A 14,379-nucleotide genomic window follows, 5' to 3' on the forward strand; every position below is an offset into this window, starting at 1 on the left:
TATGAAATCCATCAGCAGACCATGCCTCAGCTGAAATGTGCAGCAGTACAATACATGTACATATCACACACATATGTGCCGGAGGACTAAAGGAAAACGAAGCAGTACTATGAAGACCCTCTGCCTCTGTTTCCAGAGTGGACCAGAGGAAGAAGGAGCAAAGGAGAGCAGTCCCATCTCCACCACCATTTGCAATAGTTGAGGCAGGGGACTCCCCTACTACAGAAGTCACAAAGCTTTATCTTTCCATAGCCATGGTGCCTTTGTAGTAATGTCCGAATGGCTGCTCAGATGCACAGGAACTCTCACACCTATGAGCAAAGCTATGTTTTTGATGGTTATACAAAAGATCACATCCATAGAGTACAGTCTTTCAACATCAGCACTTGGAAAAAAACCACACACTTGTTCCTACGAGTATACATGAACCAGTGTTCACATCACAGAGATTTATGAATAAGTACCAGAATGGACTAAGAACAAAAAATAAGCAGGTAATAAGCAAGACTGCTAATAAGACCCCTATCAATACAGCTCATAAGCACTATGGAGGATCTGTGAGTGCAAGAGCCAACTAATAGGAAGTGGAAGAAGCACGCTTGTTGAACTACAGTACAACAAAAGATACCTCTTTCAGCCCTCAGTAGCAAAGAAAAATGAATAGCGAGTCTTCAGTCACAAATCCTACGATGCATTGTTGTCCAAATACACATCCCACCATGTATTTGTACAGAAAAGGTAGTTTAAATATAAATTCTTTAAGGTTTTTAAATAATCAGTCTTGTACGTATCTCTGTTAATTTATCTAAAAGAAAATAAAAGAGAAACTAGTCTTCTTGTGTAGTTTTTAAACAAAAAGAAAACCCTATTTATTATATATACTTAAAAATGTTTTACTAAATGTATAAGATCCATAACAACCACATCTGCTTAACCTCTAAAGGTCAAGGTCCTGTCCTTTACACCAAGAAAAAAAAAAGTCTAATTATAGTATCTACAGCTAAATGGACAAAGGCTGGTTATCAGAAAAGAACTATTATAAACCAAACACGATTAAATTGTACAGAAACCATTAGATATTTGATGAGATTTTAATCTTTGAGTTGGTATCATTCTGCAACTTAATCATCTGGAGAACAGAAAATCTGTTAGGAATGCAATTAAATGTACTAGTTCCATTAAAATTGAGCTGATATAGTTAATTGTATTCCTAAAATAGCTATTTCCTCACACCTTCACTAAGCAATTTTTTTTCATCTACTGAGTAAGAGTCTATTTAAGGAACACTTTTCACTTAAACTGTCTAATAAGATTTGTGAATACTTTTGTTCTGTTGTTTCCCCATGCAAGTTGCGCTGCAGTTCGCTGTTCGACCTTGGCTTCCTAATTTGCTCTGAGAAGTACAACAAGGTCTTTTGTTTCAGTTACTGTTAGTCCATAGCATCTGCATTGCCGAAGCTTTTGGGAAGAAAATCAACAATGTAGCCTCACAGCACACTACAGCAATTATAAACTGAAATGAAATGATGAGCCAATAGCAAAACCCACGTCAGATAGTCATTTTAAACATCAGCACTTCTGACAAACAGATGATTTCCAAATGTCAATTTTAACGAACCCATACATCTTCAAAGTACTTGGAAAGGTTTTGCAGCATTGCCAGCAAATTGGGAATACAGGCCGTTCCTGCCTGGTTCTGAGAGAAACAGAAGGAAAACAACAAAGGTATCCTAACTGTATCAACTTGGCAATAGCTAATCTACAACCGAACCTCGCAGACCATACAGTTTATTGGGGCATTTTAAATTGCTCTGCAAGGAAGGGGTAAAAAAATCCTGACTTCGGGGAGCGACAGCGGAGCCGCGGGCTCGGGGCTGACACGGGTGCATCTCCCTGCGCGGATGCCGTTACGTAACCGCGGCCCGGCCCCCGCGGTCCGGATGCTCCGGCTGCGCCCCGGGGCCGCAGAGCCCCCGCCGGGCCACTGCCCCAGCCCCAGCCCCAGCCCCAGCCCCAGCCCCAGCCCCGGCCCGGCCCCACCGCCTCTGCGCCCCGGCCCGCTCCCACCCCACCGGCGGTACCGCCGCGCCCCGCGGCACCGGCCCTTCGCGCAGCCCCCGGGGGCCCGCCGACCCCGGCCCCGCCGCGACCCGCCCCGACCCGCGCCTCTCAGAACGGCCCGTCCCGCCGCTCCGGCTCCGGGCACGGGCCCCTGCGCGCCCCCAGCGCCGCTGCTCAGCGCCCACCTCCTCGCAGGGCTCCGCGGCGCATCCCCGCTGCGGCCCGGGAGGCTGCGCCCCGCCGCTGCCCGCACTCCCCGCCCGCCTGACGGAGGCAGGGAGAGAGGGGGCGGGCAGCCGCCGCCGCAGCCCCGCCGCGCCGCCCCCCGCCCCCGCCCGCCGGCCAAGGTGCCCCCTGCGCCAGCGGGACCCACCTGGGGCGGGCGGCACCGCGCTGCCCCCGGGCACAGGTACCGGGGGCTGGGCTGGGCAGGGGCGGCCGGCGCAGGGATGCTCAGCCGAGCGCGGCCGCGGCCCTGTGCGCGCAGCGGCGGGGCGGCGCCGGGGCTCGGCACCGCACCGCACCTCGCTGTCCGCTCCCGCAGCCGGCCCCGGTGCGCCGGGCAAAGCCCAGAGTCAAGCTGCTGCCGGCGTGTCGGAGAAACGGGGCAGCGGCGGGGACCGAGTCATGGGCTTCGGTCATGACATCAGGGCTGGAATTAAACGGGAAAGCACGTGGGCAACAGCGGGGCTGCGCTGGAGAGAGAGGGATCTCCGTGCCAGGGGCGGGAGGATGGTGTCAGACAAAGGGGTGCCGCCGAGGGACTGGGCTGTCAGCAGCCGCGTAAGGGCCTTTCCCCACCCAGGATTGGTGACACAAGCACGACACCCAACCCTGCACCGTCACCCTCCCGCAGTGTTCACTGCGTTAGCCGATCACTCTTTGTCAGCCGATAATGGGAGGTTGTAAAAACACACATTACATGCTCTAGAAAGCTGCGGTAGAAATCACTCCTTTGGTTTAATCTGTATTAGGGGGTTTTGTTGTTTTTTGGTTGTTTGGAGTTTTTTCTGTGGATTCTCCATCACGGCTTTTACAACATCCTTGGTAGCTTAGACACACCTTTGGAAACGGGAAGCTGGACTGTGTTGTGTAGAGAACCTGCTGAGTGGCGCAGATCACCCTGCTGTGGAGGAGACAGGTTTCAGACTCACCTGTCTGGTTAATGACTCGCCTCTGGCACCCTGGTCCTTCTGCCAGAGCCTGGGCACTCCCTGTCCCCAGGGCTGGCACACTGTCCTCCCCTCCAGGCATGGCTCTGATACCTCTCTTAGCAAACTGCACTCGTACTATTTACATCCCCCAGCTTAGCCCTGCTCTCTGGATCATGGTAACAAGACAGAAAATAGATTGTGTTGTCCAAGAAGATCGGTTGAAATCCCTGGAGAACTAGATGCCGCTGCCAGCAAATTTCAGTAAGAGAAGGGGGGAGGGAAGGGCAAATACCTTGGGGAAAAAAAGTAGATTTACAGCATTCTATAAATTACTGAGCCTACACTATTCATTAAGCAAAGACAAACAGGCTGTATGATGCTGGTTTATGTTTTCCCCATTTCTCAAACTGGCAGTTCCAGATTTGGCAGCATCTCTGTGCAACAAAGACTCATTCTGGAGACCCTGCCATACAAAGAACCACAGTAGTTTTCCTATTAAAGCAAAGACCTCCACAGAAGAATCCCTTGACACGCTATTTTTTGTATAACCTCTAGAAGAAGCTTCTTGGAAAAAAATGCTTTATTCTCTCATCTGAAACTGCAAATCTCATTTTGAATGTGGTTGAATAAAGTTATGGAATTCATTAAGTAACAGAACTTTTCAGTGTTCAGTTTCCAAGAGATGAAGCAGGAAAAACATTAAGTGGGATTATGGTGGTGTCAGAGTAAGTTTTGATATAAAATCCGTAGAAAGATTAAGTAAGAAGCCACATACATTATGGAACACTTAGTAATACCAGGAATGTAGTCACTTATTTTTCTTCTAAACTAAGTAAGTAATAGGGCAAGGAAATGGAGGTGTCTTAAAGTCACCATTCAACAACACCATTTCAGACAAGAGGCCACTCGACATCTGTGACCTGAAAGAAATTCCAGAAAACTGTGTTATTATCTCGCTTGTTTCTGAACACCTTGTTCTTTAATGTTCTCTAATGATCTTGATACCAAGTTCTTAAGTGTACAGAGATTTTTTTTTTTTACTAATTTGCCTATACTTAAACCAAAGAGAAACAAACACGTAGAAGGGCAGTTTAAATATTTTGTTAAAATGATACAGTTAAGTTACATAGATGGTGGATGACAAAATGCTAGTGAAGTGTATGCAGGCAGGTACCGTCCTCATCTTCTAAGGCCTTATTTACCTAGAACTGTTTCTTAGATAACTGTAGACGATTACAACCATATTATTCAGAAATGTTGATATAAGCCGATTTTATGTAGGCTTACATAAACGTTTTGAAAATCTCTGTTGTTGTTACATAATCACACGAGAATTTTTTTCACTGATTTTTACTCATATTTTGCACCACCAGGAGCAAAGGTTTGAACATCTTGATGAAATGTTGAGGTAAAGACCTAAACACAGGAGAGGAGCTATATTCCATTTTGTCCATCCAAGAACTTGACCTGTTTTTCTCACGTTTACTCTCATCAACAACTGGGAGACAGGTTTTCCAGAAGAAAACTATAAAACATGGTTTGATTGTCCATGCAGAGATAAAACCTCCACAGGTTAAACCCTAGAATTCTTTCCATAATTCTCGGCAAGACACAAATGCCTTTAAAATGTCCCATTCTTCACTCAGGCAGCAGGGAAGTTTACTAAATATAAAAGCAGATGTTTGCTTACCACCCATACCCTGAGGATAAGCATTGAAAATGCTTATGGGCATTGAAAATACTTACTAACAGAACCCTAAGAAAGTAGTTTTATTTTCTCCTGTAATAAGCAATATTATTGTTTCTTTGCTGTCATTTATAGGGTTTGCATGTGTTTGGCAAAATGGTACCCTTACACAAGGCATAGGTAGCAAACACGTTTTTATTAAAGCTTTTTGCAAATTACACCTTATCTTTTTTGAAAATTCATTGAATTATGCAAAACTGTGAGAATATAGCAGAATATAAGCAGTGAACTGGACGTGCTTTGAAGAAAAAGCACGAAGTAGAGCACCAAAGAGCATTAAAGAGTGTCTGATAATAAACAAATTAGGCAGAGGGAGAGCTTGGGAGGCAGGTTCATATCAGGGACATGCTCTAAAAGCAGAAAGGCAGGCATCAGCAAGATGCAAACTGGATATGCCCTACAGTAAAGGAGTGCCAGAAGACTGAAGAGCCATCTCCATGAACCAGAAAGCACAGCTGCCATCAGGACTGACATCAGGTAACCAGATCAATGTCCCCTTTCTTTGACAGATTCTGACCACCTAACACAACATTATTTACTTTCTTCTTTGAATCCTCCTTAGGGCTGAATTGCTTAGAATACTTCTGATGAGCAGTGTTATACCTAAATAGCCTAAAATTACTTGTGTGAAGACCGATGATCTTTGCAGTTTCCTGCTGATGCAAAATTACTCATGATAGGCAAAATGAAAGCTGACTCTGAGCAGCTGTAGAAGGATCTGACAATAGTGAGCAATAGGGCAATGAGACAGTGGCTGAAAATCTATGTCAATAACTGCAAACTAATGTAAACAGTAATGAAAATAACCCTAACTAAACATACATAATAATGGGCTCTAAATTAGCCTTTATTATTTGGAGTCATTGTGAGTAGTTTTCTGCAAACATTAGTTTGCTACTCAGCAGTAGTCCAAAAGGCAAACAGTTTTAGAAATGGCTCCAAAAGCAATAGAGAACAAAGCAGAAGAGCTCATTACAACCCCATGTAAATCTCTTTGCACTTGAGTGGTGTGTACAGTTCTGGTTCCTTCCCATGAAAATGTGAAACTAGAAAACACATGCAGCTGAAAAAATATACACAGAAGTATGGGAATGCATCTGTGTGAGGACATAATTTCTAGCTGAGGAGCAGACTGAGAAAGGATTGTCTTTTGATCTATAAAATCCCAAATGATACGTAGGAGGCTGACAGGAAATGATCACGTGCTATTTTTCATCACACAGGACTTCAGTGAAACTCAGATCAAGCAGCAGGTTTAAAACAACTGGGAAAAACTTTTCCATACAAAATATTATTAATGCAGATGGCTTGCTTCTGTACTATGCTATGAAGCTGAAGAGACAGATGATTTTAAGCAGGGATTATACAAATGAATGAAGGACAGCTGTAGGTACAACAATTTCCTTTGCAGTTCCTGCTGAAAAGGTACCTGCCCCATTGCCTATTGAGAAGTGTCCAAGAAAGGACACTCATTATCTGCCCCGTTTCAACACTTCCTGAGCATCAGTTTCCAGCCACTGTAAAGAGCAGGACACCAGATTAAATGGACTTTTACACAGTCTTGTGCAGCCATTCAAATGGTTTATTCTTTTCTTTCTCCTCAGTTAGGTGTGAGAAACCAAAGACAAGCAGCATCCCTACGTATGAAAGCATATTCCTGCCTTTCCACATCTTCCCTGGGAGTGAAATCAGACTCTTAGTTCCTGATCTTTCCATTTGGGTGTTTTTCAATTCCCCTAAAGAGAATTTGGAAAAACTGTTTTTATCATCTCAACATTTTGCTCTTCAGTTTCTGTAGTGATAGTCCATATACACTGGTCTATTCATTTCAGCACCATTTTTTATTCTACTTTATACAAAATCAGGACAGCACATAGCAAGAGAAATCCTGAAGCATAACAGCATAAGATATGGATAGAATATAACAAAAATACTTTCCGTATTTATAGATGATCACAGAAATAAAATATAAACCATTCTTGGACATCCCTGAAGAAAAAGGGAAAATTATGTCTTCTCATTGAAGAAACTAGAAAGGGAAGTAGAAACACCCAAAGATGATTTAAAACTGAAATTACAGGTAAACATCTTGCATAGATAATCGCAATTTATAAGAGTTCTATTAAGAATATCCCTATTAAATACAAGAAGCCAGAAATCTGAAAAGCAAATCTCAAATGCAGTTTATCAGAACTCCAATTATCTCTGAAGACAAACATATGACCAATCAGCAGGAGCGGCTCAATCTCAGAAAAACAAAATCTTTATGGTTGATACTCTCTATAGTTAACTATCTCCACTCAAAGATAAGGAAAAGAGTTTGTTTCATACTTGATTTTAGCAATGGGTAGTAGTCCCATAGCCTCATCTTCAGCTGACTGCATGATTTCTTTACTGTGCAGACTGCAAAATCAAAGCAGTATAAACACTTTGAGCTATCAATTTTAAACAACAACAACAAATAAATCTCTGGTTTTAAGTGTTATTACTACTACCTTCCAACCCTGCTGGCTATTATCAGCACTTTGCTTTCTATTCTAGACTAATTTCTTTCAAGCTTCAGTATTTAAAGGACTTTTCTCTTTATAACTCCACTAGAATAACTTTAAAAAGGGTCACAGCAATAAAGTTTCCTCTGCACTCTCTGAGAACTACCTAATTAATTTATTTTTCAAAGCAATAACAGATTGCCCAGCTTCAAACAGTTTCAGATGGTCTCCAGGTTAAAATTCCAAGAATGCTTTTATATATTGGCATTGAAGCCATCTTTGTATCCTTGGCCTTTAGGGAAAGGAAAAACCTACTGTGATACCTGTGTATGGATAACCCGTGTCTAAAATTCTGGCAATCATTTTAAATAACTTAGCTGGTATGTTGTCACAGAGAAGGGCAGCAAATTTTAGTGTCCCCTAGCATTATTACACTAATGTGAACTCTGAATAGAAGTGAACTCTATGGACTTGATTTAAATTTAAAAACCTCAGTGGGTCAAGACATACAGTATATGGTTTTATATGCCATTGCCTTTGGTTTTGTTTTGCTGATTAAATATAGCTATACGCCTGCTATCCTTGGATATAACAGACACATTAGGAGGGAGATTTAGTGTGCCCTGGATGAGGACAATCTACATTCTGATACTTTAAATAACTTTCAGCAATCTTGCAATTTTATTTGTTAAGTTGCTTGTAATTTCAATTTTAGAAAATATTTCCAGCAGATATTTACATTTCTGTTAGAGTTTTCATGTCCACATACCCAAATATGCTCTGTTAACATAGTCATCTATTCCTTAAAATGTCATCTGGAAAATTTACCTCATTAGCACCTTCCAAAGACAGAACTCGGTCAGAAGAGTTGGAAGAATTCCCAGGGAAACTTCTCTATTTGCATGCTCAGGATTTGTAAACATTTGCTCTAAATATAGAGTCTGGTCAGCATTTAACTCTTCAGTCTTAATATAAGTCCTGCAGATATTTTGTGTTGGATATTGTATGTTAACACTGGATTTGAACACCCTAGACTTCATGTTGGATGAAACCCCATCTTCCCAAGCTCCAGAGAGTTTGCAGAATTTCAAGAATTTCAATTATCATAATAAAAGAATTAAGGTTTAGGAGCAGGCAGATGTATATTATTAAAGTAGAAGAATAAGAGTCTTATATCAATATTTAATTAATCTGACAGCGCCATGTATAATTGAAAACAACAGCCCCACCATCTATGAGATAAGTGGACTTTACAGCACCGAAGTGTTATTTTCAAGCTGTGATTTACGATGTTTACAAAGCACCAAGGCCATAAAGCCTATCATCCCTCAAAGCAACTCCTCTTAAAGCTTCCTTTAAAGCATTTATAAGCAAGCAAAGCGAGCAGCTGAACGGTGTTTTGTGTTATATCCAGCTCCACACTTCTCTTCACTCCTGTACCCAGCAGAGCTGCCTGGTGCTGAACTTCAGTCTCTGCAGCTTCAGCTACCAGAGCTGTCTGAAGCATCTGGAACCACCTCGAGTTTTGAGTGCAGTACAGCATCAGGCTGGCTGCAGGAGGCCTGATTCTGCCTCTCAAGTTTCTGTTGCTGTGCTTATCCCTGCCAAAAGCAAAGGCTGTGGATGAGTGACCTGATGTGAATTTGTGCTGCAAGTTGTTCAGTGAACTCCAGACAGCTGCAGCTGAGGTAAGCTGTGTCAGCGCAAGGAGGAGGAACAGAACGACCACACACCAGAGTGATGAAGGAGAAATTACCCAACAAGAGAAATGAGCTCAACAGTAAGCACACAATTTTGAAAAAACCAGATATTGCTTTAAAAGTAATTCTGGTGCCAAAATATTCATTATGTGTATATGAAATAAGCATTGTGCATGACAATCACTGCATTTCAAAATGAAGGAGAAATAAGACATAAAAGAGTGACGTTACTATAGATTGATGTAAGGGCTTCTGCGGTTCATTTGTGATGGACATCCATCCAAAAGACTCCAAATCCCTACATACAACCTAATCTTAAAGCATTTGGCTTCCAGAGCACCACAGTGCCCTCTGTCTTTTTTGTCTTAAGATCTGAATAATTTAGATTATCCTGCTTTTTCAAATATCCGAATTGGTTTTCCCCCAGGAACCCCCTCATGCCTTACCTCCTGTAAGACTGTTTCCTGTTGTATTTCTTGAAATCAGAACTCCTTTTTTTATAATCTTCCTTATTTTTCCTTTTTTTAATCTCTCTTTCCCCCAATTCTCTTCCTAGTTCCTGCTCATTATCTTGCTCCTAATCTTTTACAGAGAAATTGCAAAAATGCCAAAAAACGGTATAGAGAGGTGTTCTGTATGCAGTGTTTTCAGGTATCTCACAGAAAACTTTCATACTCAGCATGACAATTTTAAAAGTATTTGGCTAATCCTGCATTTGCAAAACTAGGAAAAGCCTCTGGAACAGCAAGAAAAATAAATCAGAAATAGACATGTGAGGCTTGTGCAAGCAAAACTAGAACATCTGTATTTCAACACTGATAGGCTGTGAAGAAATTAATGGCTTAAAAATAATTTTAATGGCTTAAAACTAAGCTTCTGTCTTCTCTCAATTGCTTTTAAATCAATTACTTGAAATTATTTTAATTATTAACTTACGTTAAAAGTACTTTAAATTATGTGTTTGAAATTGATACACCTAGCGATAATTCTTTACCTGTGGAAAAAAACCACAAGCTTTTGGTTATGAAATTCTATATATAGGTTGATTATCTTAGGAGCAGGTTAAGATTTTCAGCAGGGTCAGCTTTGAGCTGCAGTCTCTGCCTACACACCCAGGAGCCCAGTGACCTCTGCTGGAACCAGGGGGATTGCCTCACAGCACTGCAGGCTGCGGTGTCACCCTTTGTCCCTTTGCTATAATTGCAAGTGAACTTGGCACTGTTAACCCTCCTTCTTTGATAGCTTTTTCTTCATTCTATTTGGAGAAAATTTACCAATATAACTGCAGTTCTAACTTAACATTCTGTGAAAAACTTGAACAGAATCTTTGATAAAGTTTTAAAGGAATGTTTAACAAATAAAAATAGTAAGTTCAGGGAAACGGCATGATGAGAATATGAAATTAGTTTTCCTGAATTGGAGCTGTGCACATAATCACGTTTTCACCTTCAACAGTTTCCACTTATGTATGATTATTCCTTCTGTCTCTCACTTACTTCTATAGTAATTGAAAGAGTGGAGGTTCCTGCTACTGCAGACATTAGATGATATCTCTGGAGACAGCACAGAAGAGACACAACAGAGTACCCTGGGTCAGAAAAAGTACCACCAACAGGAAGAACAAGAAAAGATGCAAAGGAAATCCGATTGCACGCTGCACTGCAAACCTGGGCTCTACCCTCATGTGAGGTGCCCTAGTACTGGTTTGTGCCACTAAAGAAAAAGGTCTCAGGAGCCCCAGGACCCAGCGAGGGGCACTGCAATCACTGACTCACAGATCACATTCAGAATGCACAGCCCTCTTGAGAATGGCCTTTTTTCATTTCATAATCAGAAATATTCTAATGTAGACAGTCAGACAACATAAGTAGATTAGTATCTTCCCCCACTTACACAAAGAAAAGGCTCCTCTACTAACCAAGCAGTTATGACTCAATAAATGCATAAAATGATTTCTACTGGACATCATTTCGTGTATTTTAAGAAATCTGTATTATCTCATTTTCAAAAGGTATAAAAGCCTTGTTCAATGCCTACAGAAACTACAGCTGATGAACACAGCTGAAATCCAAGTCACTTACGGATAAGCATACTAAATTCTACTTACCAACACTAAAGCACTGATTCTGCAAAACCACACACCAAAAACCCTATACAGTTTTGGTCAATTCACTAAACACCATCAAAAGGAATATGAGTAACACAAGTTTTTTTCCAGTGCAGGAACCTAATGCTCATTTTCACAGCAGTTTTTACTTACCAACAAAAGGATCTATAAAAGCAGCATGCCACTTACCAGTAGTGCTACATAACAACTGAAACAGGGAGTGGTGAATATCATATCCAATCAAAAATGCTAAGGGACTTCAAAATAGCAAGATATTACTTAGCTGGAGAAGAATAGCACATTAATAGTTTCAGTAAATACACTGAACTCTAAGGAGAGCAATAATGATTTTAAGTATCTTCTAAAAATATTACCAGAACACTACAAATGACTCCATGTGAGTAAACTAGTAGCTTGATTCGATATTGACTATAAGGGAGACACTGTTTGCAGAGTTGCTTCTTTGGGTACCTTGAAGTCTCAGAACTGGAATGGGAAACTTTTTTTTTCCAAGTTCCAGCCCAATTCCAATTCTCTTCAGTTGCAGACCTGACTGAACAAGCAGGCAAGAGAGCTCCACAGCCCAAAGCAGGGAGCACTGATCTTCCATGCCCAGGGGAGTGCAGTGGCACACTACTCCCAGAGACATGTAATAACAAAAACAAGATAGAGAACAGTTAGAAAATGGCACTGCTCTGTCTACTTCGTAACATTACTTCAAGTTGTAAAGGGTATCTTTTAACCTTCTGTGTGTGTTGAATGCTCCCTTCAAATAGCTGTTAGGATCATGCCAACCTGATTCTTTTTTCTCCATCTTGGATGGCCAAAAAAACCCACCAGTCACTTCATTTTTGAGTGTTTACTCTCCTGGGGATGTTCATGTCCCCTAGACACACAGGGATCCACCTTCAGTACCACGTCAGACAGGGATCTTGACACAGGAGAGACTTATCAAAAGGTTGATTCTATCACATAAATGAGAAGTTGGGGTTTTTTCAACTGACTATACAGGCATTCTCAGCATTTCACCTGGTGCTGTGCAGATACACCACACCATACAGGTTCAGAAGCATATGTCAGACCCCTCTACATGAACATGGTGTCTCTCCATGTATCCAGAATAGGACTGATGCTTTCTGAAAATTTTGGATTCACTGCACACATTGACTGCAAAGGTGCTGCTTGACAGTTCTGGAGTTTGGGATTTATGGCAACCTGGTCAGAATTACTTCCCCTGAGCAAAACAGGAAAGCCCCAAATGCTACTTGAAATTTATCATAAGGGATAGAAAAAAATCCCACAAAACCAACCAAGCAGCAAAAAAAAAAACAAACCCAAACTTACACACCGATCCAAACTGGGACTTTTTCAGGGGAACCGCAGAGAAATGGCAACCCTTCTTACGAACAACCTTTGGGCTAGAGTCACAGATAGGATCCAATTCTCCAGGCTCAACCATAAACCTCCAATTTCTAACATCTACACCCAACTGAGCAGGAATTTTACAGCCTGTGTTAACCATGCAGCCCTGATTCCGTTCTGCTCTTTGTGCTGAACAAAACAACGGCTCTTGAGGAAAAAAAGCTGCTGGTGAGTCATCAAGGACTGCATTGTAACACATACTAGGAAGATGGAGAGAAGGAAAATGAGGTTTCTTAGGCTATCTTTATTCTGCAACTTCCTCACATTTAAGCATTTAAATTCTAATATTCTTTTAACATAGGAACAACTTTTTTTCAACTTTTAAACTTGAATTTAAACTTCTGAACCAATTGCAATGACAGTGCTTATTCTCATATACCCTGTAATGCAAAAGTATTTTTACTGATACTCCTCTATAAAGAGCAGGAAATAAAACCTAGTTGAACATGACTGTATCTTGCATTAAACTATTTACTAAATACTTTGAAATATTTGCTGTATAAGTAACATTAAGTAACCTGCATGTAAATATTATTCTAATTGCATTAATTTGATAGTAGGTGAAGTCAAATGACAATTACCAGACGGCTAATCTAGGTTTGCATCCCAGCAGTAGTTTAAGACAGGTGACTGTAAAGCACCAAATGGTGAAGCTCCAAGGTTTGAGTAACTATGACTTCCAGTTAAAAAGATTTTATCAAAAACTCTCCACTCCCTCCTCTGCCCACCCCCATCCCAACCAAGGACATTGCTTTATTTGGTGTATGGGTTTCGCTGTTGGGAAACAAAGGAGAAAATTAAGAAGTTTCACCTGCAGTTTTTAGCTACTTACAACTGGAGGTATTTTCCAATACCTTCTCATTTCCTCCTTCTCTTTAAAAAACAAATAAAAAAAGCAGTCCATCTATTATAGGTAAAAACATAGCTTAAATTAATAAAGAGACATACCCACCATTATAAGGTGCTGTGTTTCTGCACATTCACTGTTGAGACTGGGAAAACAAAGGGGCTGCAGCATCAGAAAGGAGGCTGCAAAGGTCTCCTGGTAAGAAGTAGCAGTCTTGGAAAGAATAAGGGGCTGGAGAAGCAGACAGTGAGAATCATGGAAAGGGGGACGATGATCCTGGAGCTCCGTGAGCTACATAAAAATGAAAACCCAGGGCTGCTAAGGGACACTGGCCAGTGGGACCCAAATGGTGACTGAGCAGCTGCACAGCACAAAAACAACCTTCTGCCCAGCCCTCCTGACAGCAGCATCTCCCTGCTGGGAAGGCACCCAGAGGCTAAGCCAAACTAACACTGCTGGCAGGGACTGGAAAAAAGTGGGTAAGTGCATGAAATTATAGGGTAGAATAAAAGCTCAAATCTCATTGTTTCTTAAACCCCACTATCCAGATCTACTGTCCCTCACTCTGTCTCCCCTGTGACCCAATCCCCCTTATCAATGTAAATAACTCTCCCAGCCCATTAAAAGTGCATACACTGGTAGTGTCTACCCTGAAACACAGTTCACTGTCCCATCCTGGAACTAAGGGAGAGTAAGACCTGTATTCTCATCCCAACCTTCCTGCGAGATAGGGATTTCCTGGAAGGAAATACTTCCAAAGGTGCTCAGAGACAGAAGAAATTACAGGCTGCTTCTGTGTCTCTCCCCACACCAATGATCAAGGGACCAAGACAGGAGATGCATCCAAGGGCA

General features: G+C 41.7%; 1 protein-coding gene across 5 annotated transcripts in view; it reads right to left on the minus strand.

Moving 5' to 3' along the window:
• The window catches only part of OSBPL6 (oxysterol binding protein like 6), an 89,528-nt gene extending 87,029 nt beyond the window's left edge, over positions 1 to 2,499 (minus strand). For 3 of the 5 annotated variants that reach the window (XM_027636878.1, XM_027636877.1, XM_027636872.1), the window contains exon 1: positions 2,247 to 2,317. The gene's annotated coding sequence lies outside the window, so the exon portion shown is untranslated. Of the gene's footprint in view, positions 1 to 2,246; positions 2,318 to 2,434 lie in introns of those variants that run through there. The other 2 variants (XM_027636873.1, XM_027636875.1) reach the window with 2 other exon arrangements.
• Between the last annotated feature and the right edge of the window lie 11,880 nt (positions 2,500 to 14,379).

The sequence above is a fragment of the Corapipo altera genome, unplaced genomic scaffold (genome assembly GCF_003945725.1).
Source record: "Corapipo altera isolate COAL_440 unplaced genomic scaffold, ASM394572v1 45, whole genome shotgun sequence".
Classification (NCBI taxonomy): domain Eukaryota; kingdom Metazoa; phylum Chordata; class Aves; order Passeriformes; family Pipridae; genus Corapipo; species Corapipo altera.